The sequence below is a fragment of the Kogia breviceps genome, chromosome 10 (genome assembly GCF_026419965.1).
Source record: "Kogia breviceps isolate mKogBre1 chromosome 10, mKogBre1 haplotype 1, whole genome shotgun sequence".
Lineage (NCBI taxonomy): Eukaryota > Metazoa > Chordata > Mammalia > Artiodactyla > Physeteridae > Kogia > Kogia breviceps.
In genome coordinates, this window is record NC_081319.1 from 9,418,102 (window position 1) to 9,431,283 (window position 13,182).

Consider the following 13,182-nt stretch of genomic DNA (forward strand, 5'->3'; position numbering starts at 1 on the left):
TCTTGGGTGACTGCCTGCCAGAATCTTAAAAATTGAGACAGAGGCCTTTATACCACGCAGACAGTCTCAACTCCACCTTACCTTCTAAAGGCCACTTCCTGGAAAATGGCTCTCACTGTGAGAATGGCAGGTCGGCTTGAGGGTCAACCAAAGGTCACATTCTCTGAGGAACCTCCTCCAACATAAATGCATAATGATCAAATTGGATCCCAATTAGAAATTTAACATTGCATTAGCCCACAAGAAACATGGGAAGAATCGCATGGATTTAACCAGAGTAAGTGAACTTGGGGGGGTCCGATCTCCACAAGAGGATGACTTTTGCACAGCTGTATAAACTAGGGGTCCTTCACCCTTGGTTTGAGGCCACCTGCTGCAGGATATCTGCAGCGGGTTCGCATACATGTGGCGCGTTCCCAGACATCCTCTGCTCTTGCCCTGCCTGCACCGGGGCAGTGCTGTGGACAGTCAGTTCTTTGTCTGCTTCTCTCCAGAAACTTGAAGATCCTGGCAGAAAAAGGCTCTGCCCTGCTCATCTCCGCCTGCCCAATTCAAGTTTCTGTACACATTTATTGAAGTCAATTGAAGTTGGAGACATGTAAATCAGTTTGGCAAGAAGATCCTGACTGATCTGTTGGGACAAATTTAGGCTCTCAGAAGCACCCACGGAATTTGCTGGCTGTATCTACTGATGAGAGTGGTGGAAACCAGCCATTATTTTTGAGAAAACAAATAAGAATTATTGCAATGGAAATTATCCCACAAAGAACACAATTCCCATGGGGAGTGTTTATGGATGAGGTGGAGGGAATAATGTTTGCAATATTATTCCCCAAAAGGCCTCCAAAGAGCTGCTGCATATTATATAACACAAGAAGGGCTACCATCTTTCATTCCTTTAAATTGCCTGGGAAACAGAAGGGCACTTTATATAATCTGAATATACTTATATGGGAATGAATATGGGTATAAAAAGCACATATTTAATTGATAGTTTAATAGTTAAAAAGATTTAAAGCAGACTCTGGAGCTAGAATTCTAGGGTTCAATTCCTGACTTTGCTACTCGCTAGCTAGATGACCTTGAGCAAAGAACGTAACCAGTCTAAGTTTCTCCATCTTTAAAATGGGGATGATGATACCATCTGCTCCACAGGATCGATGCCAGGCTTCCCTGTGGGGATGTATGCAGTGTTTACAACAAACGCATGGCACAGAGCAAGAGTATAAATATTAACTAGCTTAATAGAAAATTAACACAGACACACACGTAAGGTGAGAACGAGAGAACAAGAAGAGGAAGATTAGGATCATTTGAACTTTAACACTAGGGACCATGCGTGACATACTCAGTTATCAACATCCTGGCTTGGAAAACACATAGACCTAAGTGTGAATCCTTGCTCTGCCACCTACTAGCTATTTTCTTTAACTTATGCTAAGTTGATCTCTCAGGTTTCTACTGTTTGTGTTTTGTTGTTCAACTGTATATTTGTTCACTTAGTAGTTTTTTCTTTCATTCATTCATTCACTCTCTCACTTATTCCAGAAAAGACTCCATTTGAGCACCTCCATTTGCTCATTTATAAAATAAGGATGGTGGTACCTTCCTTAGAGATGGATGTAAAGGTTGAAAAACATTGAGGTTAAACCAGCACTTAAAGTTGCTGAGTAAATGTAGGTTCCTTTCCTCTTGTGAATGTATGTAGATTTTTTTTTTAAAAATTAAAGTATAGGTGATTTACAATGTTGTGTTAGTTTTGGGTGTACAGCAAAGTGATTCAATTATATATGTAGCTTTTCAGATTCTTTTCCATTGGAGGTTATTACGAGTTACTGAACATGGTTCCCTTTGCTATACAGTAGGTCCTTGTTGTTTATCTATTTTATGTATAGTAGTGTGTTTCTGTTCATCCCATACTCCTAATTTATCCCTCCTTTCTCCCTTTTCTCTTTGGTAACCATAAGTTTGTCTTCTAGGTCTGCAGTTTTAGTATCAATTCCAGACACTAGAAAGTAACTGCCTTCCATACTTGAAAGCCCCTCATTGTTCTCCTATGCCATGTGCAGCCCTGTCAACTTAATAACCTGGACATCTGTTGCTTTAGAGTGGATCAGGATGCACAGGTAGTGGAGATGAAAGGTAAAAGGCCATCCTTCTAGTAGATGCTTTAGGAAGTAAGACTTGAAGAGGCCATCTCCTGGAGGTCACAGGCTGCTCCTGCAGAGTGTGAAATTGGTGGTGAGTCAGGGTGTGGTGGAAGGTTCCCGCTCTACTTCCTGCTACCCCACCCTCATTATGAAGCTCAAATTGAAACTCTGCCTTCACTGTTTCAATATTCTGTACAGAACCTTGGTAAAGAGCTTGACTCAGAAGCACCAGTCACTACGGTTACAGCATTACTCTTGGGTTCGGGTTTTTATTGTCATTGCTGTAATTTCTTGCCTCCCCCCCCCCCACCTGTCTTCCTCATCTTCCCCTTCCTACAACGATACTATGTTATTTTAAAGATACCCCAAATATCCATATCTTTCTTTCCTCCCCAGTACCAATGAATATCAGAATTGGGATGCTACATTTGTGCAATCTTGACTGCACCAATCTTGACCATGATAGATACTGGTACTACATATCAAAAGTCATAAAAATGGTGCAAACTCTGCTCTAGCAATTTTACTTCAAGATACTTATCCTAACGGAAGAAGTATATGTACTTTTTTTTAGAGAAGATGTGTCAAGGGCAAGGTGATATTAAGGAATTATTAATTTTATCAGATGTGATATATAGCATGCTGATTATGGTGTTCTTATCAGTAAGAAATGCATTCTGAAATACTTTAGGTAAGAAGACATAACATCTGAAATTCAATCTGAAATGTCCCTTTACAATAAAAGTTCAGAGGGGACAGTTAAACATGATTTGCAGGATATCAATGGCATTTGAAGCTGTGTTATCAGCTCTTGGAAGTTTCTTATACGATTCTCTACTTTTATGTATGTTTGATAAATTCTATAATAGAATATGCATAAAGCAGTTAGGAAAATGAGGATTTGAGCACTGTTTAAAATAATGAAAACTTAGAACCATCATAAATGCCCCAAACACATGATTAAATAATATCTATATGCTGCAAGTGTATGCAATTATTAGAATTTGACAGATAGAAAAGTATAGTTTTAAGAGAATACCTAGGAACCAGGAATTCAACTTAGTGCATAATATTAAAAAACTCAAAGACTACTTTGATAGTATGGCTATTTTTTATATTTAATACTCATCAAATACCAATAGTTGGTTATTACTGGAGAATGGATGATGTTTATTTTACTTTAGCTCAACCATTTTTTCTATTTATATATATACATAACATATATAGAAATAAAAACAATACATACATAAAAACATATATATGTGTATACATATATTTTGTAAATATATATCACCAAAATATATGCCCATTCCATGTAATATTCAGTCTCTTGAAAGTAGTAAAACTTTGTAGAAGAGCAGTTATCTTTCAAGGTAAGTTAATTCCTGCTTCCATACATATTTTCACAAATGTAATCTATGAATCTATTATTTGTGACTTTATGTAAAATAGACATAGCAAATATACTCATGTCACCACTTCCTGCATCTGCAACCATAGCAGACATCAGCAATCAGTCACGATAATCAGTCCTAAGGAGGCTGGTCTCCAACTCCTTTACAGTTAGTGCTTTAGAAAGTTAATGTTGATCTGACTTCTTTTAGATAAATATATGTGTCATCCTTGATATGATTGTATATTTTTAAGAAATGATTCCTGGGAATTTACTATATATAAAATAGTATTCTTGGATATGAACATTTAAATAAATTGATGATAACACAATCTCATACTTAATGGTTGACTACTCTGCTTGTAGATTTGGCCTAAATGCTTTTCATGGATTTCACATATTGGACATAAAAACACCATTCTTTGATCTCAAAGAACTCTCAGTCCAATAAAATATCTTAGAAAATACTAAGGAAAACCATATGGTGCTTTTGCTAAATATCATCTGTTCAATATTTTCATGAAATAAATGTGGTAGACGGTAGCGATTGTCTTTATGGAAAATCAAAAATAGTAGGGTGTGTTGCAAACATTGTTTCTTGATTGGTCAGTGTTTTTGACTTAATCTTATTGTTTACATTATAAAGATTTTTTGTTTGTTTGTTTTTATTTTTTTCTGTAGTTCTCAAAAGAGTTTAGATTTTCTATGATTTTCTACTAGTCCCCAGGAGACGTCCTCGTAGGAGACAAGGACTGGGTTGAAAGTTTCTAAATTTCAAAGAACACACAACCCGGTATGATACCTCTGCTGCCATCACGGTTGAAGTCCTGCCCTATGATTAGTAGACCTCAGGGCAGTTCCTTCTTTACTTTAAAAACAAACAAACAAACAAAAAACCTTCAAGAATCAGTCATCTACCGGAGTTCCTCTTCTGTTTCCTGAACTCTAAGACCCCATCTTAGTTTCTATGCTTTCTCAATATCCAGGAAGAGACTGGAAACTTAAGTTCAGATAAGTGGTTGGCCCTATTACCTAGCTGGAGAAGATCGTACGAAATCAAAGAAAATCACCGAGGATGTGTTAGGAAATTTCCCAAATTAGATTTGCCTTTTATAAAAGACGGCCTCTAGATAAGGAGGGCAAGGGCTTGCCACGAGCTGGGGCTACAGATGCATCTCCCTTGGACTGTTAACGACACACAGATCTTCACGTGTGTAGAGCTCCTCCTCTTTTCAGGAACTATCCTGTTCTAAACGACTATTTGCAGAGTGTTTATGTCTAGAACAGGGTTCATATCCCTGCCTATCCACTGGAATTATGTATGGAACTATGCCTGGCCTCCAAGCCAGACCAATAAATCAGAGAATCTGCTGGTGGGCCTAGGCATCGGCTTTCTAACTTCCCAGGTGATTCTTATGTGCAGTCTGGGTTAACAACACCTGCTCTAGAATATTAGGTGATCTGATCACTCATGTCCATTTTACACACAGCCCCAGAAGAGCTGTCCAAGGGATACCAGAAACAGAAGATGAGGTCCCTTGAGTGTATCTATTCTTGCTATATGTATCAGGATTACATGCTCAAATGTCTTCAGAAACATCAAATAAATATTGAAGTATGTTGCCATAATTGATTACATCTCAGGGCCAATCTTTGAAAATTGTTATTCATTATATGAAAGGTTTCCAAAGCAATACCTTGGTACATATTAGAGTATACATATGTTTGTTCAAGCTTGGTAACATCCTAATGAATGTACGATCACATGTTTCCATAGTAAATTTTGTGAACGTGTTATATAATGTATATATATTTTATGCAGAAATGTTTAAGAAATTTTTGAGTCATATTAAATTATGTTTATATTCATGTATATATATGATTTTCCAATCATAATCTTACATCATAATGAATTTAACCCAGAGAAAACACTGAATAGTTCAACAAAGGGAACCGACCCATTTTTCCAGTGAACAACAGAGCAAAAGCCAGACAAACTTGTCAGAGAATTATTCTGCATCGTGGACGCTTCACATTTTATTTTTAATAACCGTACAAGAACCACGTTGCCTGGTTACCATCTTCATTTTGTACTCTGATCTAAAAATGTCTCAGCAGCCAGAAGTTTTCAGTGAGCTCCACACCTAAACTTATATAATCAAACATCTATAATAATCCAGGAAGAAATTTATTAAAAAGATATTTCATTTTCTTCCTAGTCACAGATTTAGCCACTGCTTAAAAGATTGAGTGAAAAAAAATTAACATTTTGAAGGAAGGACTTTAGTTATGCTGATCTGAGAGGGAAAAAATAAGACTAGAAAAAAAATAAGGAAAAGGAAACCTGGTCAAACAATAATACTAGTGTCCCAAATATGCGACCATTTACTACTAGAATTCCTGGAAATATAAATCAAAAGAAGAAAAAAATATGTAGACCAAGAAAAGCTTAATACTTAAAATATTATCTAATAATTCATGACAAAGTGACTTTTATTTTGGGGTATTTTCAGGTTTTAGTAAAACTGTCTAACATCTTTACTTTTTGATTCCTAGTGTAGCAACTCCTAATGCCTGCAATTTTGATGTATATTTTTCTATGTGTTATTTACCACATTAATGAAGACATCATACTTTCAGAAATGTAAAAATAACCTGAGAATAGATGTCGTATGTGAATAAATGTCTTCATGTAGAGATCAAGTTCAGGAAGCAAATTCAGGTCATTCTATTCTTTCACCACCCAAGTTACCAAGATATTTCTGAGTAAATGCACTCATTCTGAGTGCATGAGGTGCTACAATAGGAAAGGTTATTTGTTCTGAACTCTAGTCTCTTCTGCTTTTGGGTTACTATGTCCTATTTTCTAGGAATCTGCTTACACATTCATACGGTTGCACGACGTGTTGGCTGGCTGAATTAGGGGTGAGTGTCTTAATTCAATCTGGGTCAATCAACTTCCCTTTCTTGGGAACCCCAAATTGGAAATAATGAAATTTCAATCTCAACCCAGACTGCTCCCTTTAACAGTAGAGGGGGTAAACTCAGGAGTTCCTGACAGCAGCCATGTTGATGGGAAGGTAGAAGCGGTTGGTTTACTTCGGGAGAGAAGAATGAGTCCATCAGAGGCCAAGAGAGAAGAAACATGGAGGTAAAAAACAAAGGGTGTCTTGCATTTTCTACAGGGCTCAAGTATGTGGTTCTAATCTGTTTCTGACACCTGGATACATTCCTTTCCCTTGGACTCTATAAGACATCTCTTTATTTATAATAAATCATCCCCCTTTCTTTGTGCTTGGCCAAATCCCAATGGGTGTCTACCACGGGTTGTCAACTATAAGGGTTGTAACTAATTTTGATGTAGGGGTAAGTCAGATATGGATCTTGTCCTCAAGGAGACTGCCAAGAAGGAGTATACACACAGATAATTTTAACCAAAGGGAGAGAGTTTTAGAAGTTATAGAGGTGAGATGATAGATGTTTTCACGAGAAGCAGGTAACATTCCTGGCTCTGGAAAAGGTAGATCAGGAAAGTTTTTCAGAGCAGTGATATTCAGTCAGTGTATTTGAACATGTCTAGAATGATAACCAACACTTTATTTTTTTCTTTCAATTTTTTTTCTAGGTAACCGGTGTTACAGGAGAACAAATTCAATTTTCTGCCATTTAGATCAGGCACAGAAATCTTTGTTTTCCCTCCCACTGTGGAACACTACTGGAGGGACAGCTTCACGCTCTTCATTTTAGCATAAGCAATGGGACGTACTTGGTATTCAAACCATATGGCAATATAATAAATACGGTCTCGCCTGGAACGTGATGTTTCCAACAACTAAGTATGGTCAGCACTGTTCGCACCAGAGCCCTACTGATAGATTTCCCTCCTCTAAGGAGCAGGCCGCACACTGAGTGCCACGGGAGACCTGTGTGACCGTGACAGGCCAAGCCTGTGCTTGCCACCAAGCGCCAAGGTCAGTGGCATTATCAAAAGGAACACATCCCCATTTTGATCGCCAGGGATTGCTTTTTTTGTCATCCAAACTTCAAATGTGTCTTGGATGAAATCAGAAAATGGCATAATAGAGCAATGAATCCCTGCAGAAATTAATGAAAGCAAGAGGCCCCAGGGCAGAGAGATTATGAAAACCCAGTCTTCACCCTTCAACTCACTTTCAGTCTTCGAAGGTAGATAAGAAAATACAAACAACAATAATACTGAGTAATATTTATTGAAAAACATATAAATCATTATCCTGGGCTTAGAGTGTTAAATGTGTTATTCAGTTCTCACAAACATCCTATGAGTTAGCCATCGTTATTATCCCCATTTTGTGAACGAGTAAACTGAAACGTCTATAGTGTAGATAATTTGCCCAGAAGTTCATAGCTAACGAGCTGAAGCTAAACACAATCTGCCTCGTTCCAAAGGGTAAAAACGCCTAACGACAATGCAAGAAGAAATAAGAGACGAAAGCCATATCAAAATTTGGAAGGTACTCTACTAACGTTACAGGAATTCAGGGAAGGAAGGGGAATGCCAGACTGGAGTTACGTGCATCCATACCATGGCAGAACTGTGATCTCAGCTCAGCCTTGAACATGCAGACTTCATGTACACGGGAAGGAGTAAAGAGAGCAGAGGATACTAGCAATAATAAAGGGGTGAGGCGGTTTTATCGTATGTATTTCTGGATGACGAACAGACCGATTTGACCACAATGGATGCTTTCTCAGAGGAGAACCTTCTGTAAAGATACTACGGAATCAGACGTGGGAGGGTCTTAAGGCAAAGAAGTTGGATATTATATCACAAGCATTGTGAAGTCATTGAGGGTTGGTTCTTAAGAGTGGATACCTTGACAGCAGAAGGACTTGAGGAGGACTCTATTAGCAGGACTGGGAAGAGAGCTCACATTTGTTGAACGACAATGGGATAGAAGCATTCATGTACGCGGTCTACTATAGTTCTTAATATACCCTGGAATATAATAACTACCATGTCCATACTTGGATGTCAGGGAAGACGCCTCTTTCAAGGTCACCAAATGGTAAAGGTAGACACAATATTTTAGCCCTAGTCTGTTTATTTGAAAACCTATACTCTTAACTCTTCAATGTGAAAATCACTAAATAAAGAGATATTGGAAACCTGTAATAAAAATAATAACAATGAACATTGAGGAGCATTTACTATTCCTAGGTTCTATGTGATTTACATGAAATGACCTATTTAAATCTTCCCAAAGCCCTGGCATAGGACCTACTTTATCCACACTTTTCAGATGAGAAAAGGGAAGCAGAGATAGCTTGCTTCATTCGCCCATGGAGATGGGCAAAGCATTCTCTTTGCAATGAAGTTCTACTTTATAACCCCAAACTTTTTAATATATACATAGGGAAAATATGTTGATACAATAAACCAGAATGCTTTAGAACAAAGAAACAGCCAAACCAAAGCACAGCTGCTCCCATAGAAAAGGAAAAATGGTGCCATTGGCATCAAATGACACACACAAAGGGGACTTGGGCCTTTCTCATGAAACAGGCCACTAAACCGAACTCCTTTTAGACAACCACGCAAACGTGTTTCTTAAGCTACTAATCTTAACTTCTTAACTACGAATCTTTGTTCAAAAGAAAAAGACACTATCCATACACTTCCCAAAGCTTCCTATAAACATTCATACTAAAATAATAATAAATATAATAACGAATAAATAATAGTAAAATAATAAATAAATAAATATAGATAAATCATAATGTCTCCAGTACGTTAGTTAAAATGTAGAAGCCGAGAAAGCGTTGAATTTTAGGGGAGATGAACTAGTGAGAATTTAACGGCTATCTTTCTCAGTTTGTAAATTTTTTTTTTTTAAAGAAAGTAAAACCAAAAAAGCAAGAAAGTTAAGAGGATAGGTTTTCTCATGACCTCAGACACTTTTCCTCAAATTCATGCTTTTAGTTTATGTGGTTACACTTTCATTCCACTACAGCTTGCAATTATAGGTTATATTAAATCCACTGTGTGAGTATTAGGATTTTTAAAAAAGTTTTTACTGCGAAATTGTTCACTTTATCCAAAAATTCCCCCCAGGTTTCTTTGGGTCTCACTGATGACTTTTATATAATTTTGACCAAGATGAACCCTGTCAGAGATGAGGATCATAGATAAAAAGGAACCATGATGTTTTGGGGTTAATTTTTTTTAACTGGGTGGAAAAATGAGAAGAGGAGATGCTATCTGGCGTTAAACTCTATAGCTGACTTGGAAGAGAAAAAAGACAAGCAAGAAAAGTTATTTTAAATTTATTTGGAGAACAAACGTGGACCCTATTTGGTGAATATGATGTAAGTCAAACAGATGACAGAAAAGTAAATGAGGCTAATCAAGGTCTATTGTGACTCTATATTTTCATCCAAAGAAAATTATACTTAAAGTGGAAAAAGAAAGAATATATATACAATGGGAACTAAATCTCCAACCAGCTGAGGAGAGACTAAGAGGGCATCCTGTCATTTTTCACGAGTTCAAATTTAAGTCCAGACCAATGATACTATGAGCACACATGCTGGTAGGATTGACGGGAAGACTCCCAGAATTGATGACACGGTAAGAATTCGAGTGGTGCCATAAGATCTCAGATGGAAAAAATATATATATATTTTTCCCCTGTTTTAAGAAGGTGATGATAAAGGAAAATGAATTGTTGAAAACTTTGATGCCATCCTCTGGAAAATTTCTACACTTATATAACAAATGGCAGGTGAACACAATAAAAGCATTTAAGGTGTCTTGACAAAAACAAGGTGACACAGAGTTAGCCTTTCAGTGACCAGGCTAGATATGCAGACAAAACATGTAGAACAGTTTACGTGTCCTCACTGGGCATGTTCATTTCATAACCATCTTTTACAGATCCTGTGAACAGACAAAAGAAATGCTGTGTAGATGCAAACCATTACATATAGGATGGATAAACAACAAGGTCCTACTGTAGAGCACAGGGAACTATATTCAACATCCTGTGACAAACCATCATGGAAAAGAATAAGAAAAAGAATGTATATATATATATATATATATATATATATATATATATATATGTATAACTGATTCACTTTGCTAACACAACACTGTAATTCAACTATACTTCAATAAAATAAATTAAGAAAAAAAGAAAAGCCATGTAAATCTACCATGTGGAGAGATGTGAGTAGGTGGATTTATACCTGACTGAACTAAAGATTGTAGTTGAATAATGGTTCAAAACAGAGCAAGAAGGCAAGGCGGTGGAGAGAAAGGACACAGTTTGGGGCACCAGGCACAGCTGGGTTCACATTCAGCTTCTATTCCCTTGTAGCCGTGTGTGACCTTGGGAATGCTATTCAAATTTTCTAAGCCTGGGTTCATCTCTATGATGAGGATAGCAATAATGACTTAGAAAGGCTTTAAAACAATAACGCTTTGTAACATGGTATGAAATGATATGTGTAAAATACATGCAGTGTCTAAGCTGAGGAAAATTGACCCTCTGATTATTGTTATAACTCTCACGACTGATATGAGCATGACCAGTACTACTACATCTAATGAGAGGTACTAAATGATGTGCTACAAGGACCTCTCCCTGGTCCCGATCTTTTCGTGGTTCTAATCAACAGCTTATTGAATGAAGACTTAGTTGATACATTTACCAAATTCTTACGCAGCTTGAAATGTAGAAATCTAACCGTGTGATGGGAGACACACGGCAGTCTGAAATGAATGAGATGAAATTTAGTGGAACAAATATGCATACACAAAAAGCCATTTTAATTCCATAATACACACGAAGAAAACTGCATGAAACCTAGTTGTATGGTAGAATGAATGCTTACAAAGCAAGCATCCATGTAACCAACAAGCAGGTCAAGGAAGAGAACACTGCTAGCCCCCAGGAGCTGACCCTTTACCATCACGTGCCACGTTTTCATTTATAGTTTTGGCATATAGTACACACCACGTACAAGGTAGAAATAAGTATATTTCAAACTTAATATAAATGAAATTGTATTGCATGCACTTTGTACTTTGCATCTTTTGGTCAACAGTTTGTTACAATCGGAACAGTTATTCCTATAGATGCATTCCATTATGGCTCATTTATTTTCATTGTTGTATTGTTTCCAGGATATGCATATATCACAGTTTCTTTATCCTTTCCTTTTTTTTTGTTCCTTTATCCTTTCTGTCATTGATAGATAATTAAGTTGCTTCCAATGTGTGGCTTTTGGCAACAAGAATGCTATGAATATTTTTGTTCACGTCTTTTTCTTTTTTTAGTTAGTATAGGCAAATTTTATTTCTATGGTAGAAGCATTTAGTTCAGTTATAGAAAAATAACAGTATTTCAAAGTCAAGGCAACTAAGAAGAAGTATATTTTTTCCTTATATACCCATACTCAAATGTCACATATGGTTTCAAGACATTCTTAAATTAACGAGGACCAAATGCAGACTCAAGGTAGTACCTGTCAATAGAAGAGATATACTGAGGCTACATATCAGCCCTGGAAATGGGAAAATACAAAGCGATCTCGTGCAGTGATTCTCAACTTTAGTGTGCATTAGAATCGCCTGGATTGTGGAAGTACCTTCAGGGGACTGAAGGCAAATCACCAAATTGAGCAAGCCCTTGGTCTCAGAATAAATACCAAAGGGACTAAAGATACATACTTTGTTGCACAGGGAGGGGCAAAGACAAAATACATCATGATATATGAAATTAGCCGTTTACACACTGTATGACTTCTAAGCCTCAGGTTCAGGAAGAATAATAGATACTACTCTCAGTTTCCTACAGATCAGGTCAGGGAGTGTGCAGTAAGTGATTCCCTAATTCAAAACACACAGCTACTATCATTATTTCATCACCATCATCATTACTACTGGATAGCAGGACATTCTCCCCCCACCCCCACTCCCAGTTCCAAATAGCTATTATCTGTTTTAAAAATCAAATGCCCACTTACTGAGTTCAAGCTCATTGAGTACTCGTACCATTTTTAAATTGGTAACATTTTTACTAGCTTCAACCACTTACATTAAGATTCCAGTACGTGGTTGAAATGAACATTTTTGTCTAAACGAAGACAATGGAGTCAAAGAAGACAGGGTAACTAACAAAAGCTTAAAAAGTGTGTGTGGTTTCTAAAGCATCGATAGCTAGACGAATGAACTGCTTTTCAAAGTGACCCACTTTAGACAATCTCTGAGGTTCCCTACATTGTTTTCTGACTCTCACGTTATTTACAGATGGAAACATGAATAAAATACCTATAATCTTCCTTACTTTCTATATTCAAGATACTACGCAGTCATGTTTCATAGTTAAAGTTTCAGGCCATTGAAGTAACTCCCACATAAATATTTGAGGTTTTAATATTCTGAAACTGAAACAAAGCCGAAGAGGTGCTCAGTCAGGCTAGGACAGGGATTCTCAACCTCAGCTATGTTGACATGTGGGGTTGGATCATTCTTTTTTGTGGGCGGCTGTCCTGTGCATCATTGCAGGATGTAGGCATCCCTGGCCTCTCCCCACTACATGCCAGTAGCAACGTGCCCCACTGCCCAGTTTTGACGATCAAAAATGTCTCCAG

At 37.2% G+C, this 13,182-nt stretch overlaps 1 protein-coding gene across 15 annotated transcripts in view; it reads right to left on the reverse strand.

Moving 5' to 3' along the window:
• GRM7 (glutamate metabotropic receptor 7) overlaps window positions 1-13,182 on the reverse strand; it is an 840,756-nt gene that overhangs the window by 342,824 nt on the left and 484,750 nt on the right. The gene's annotated exons all lie outside the window — the stretch shown is intronic.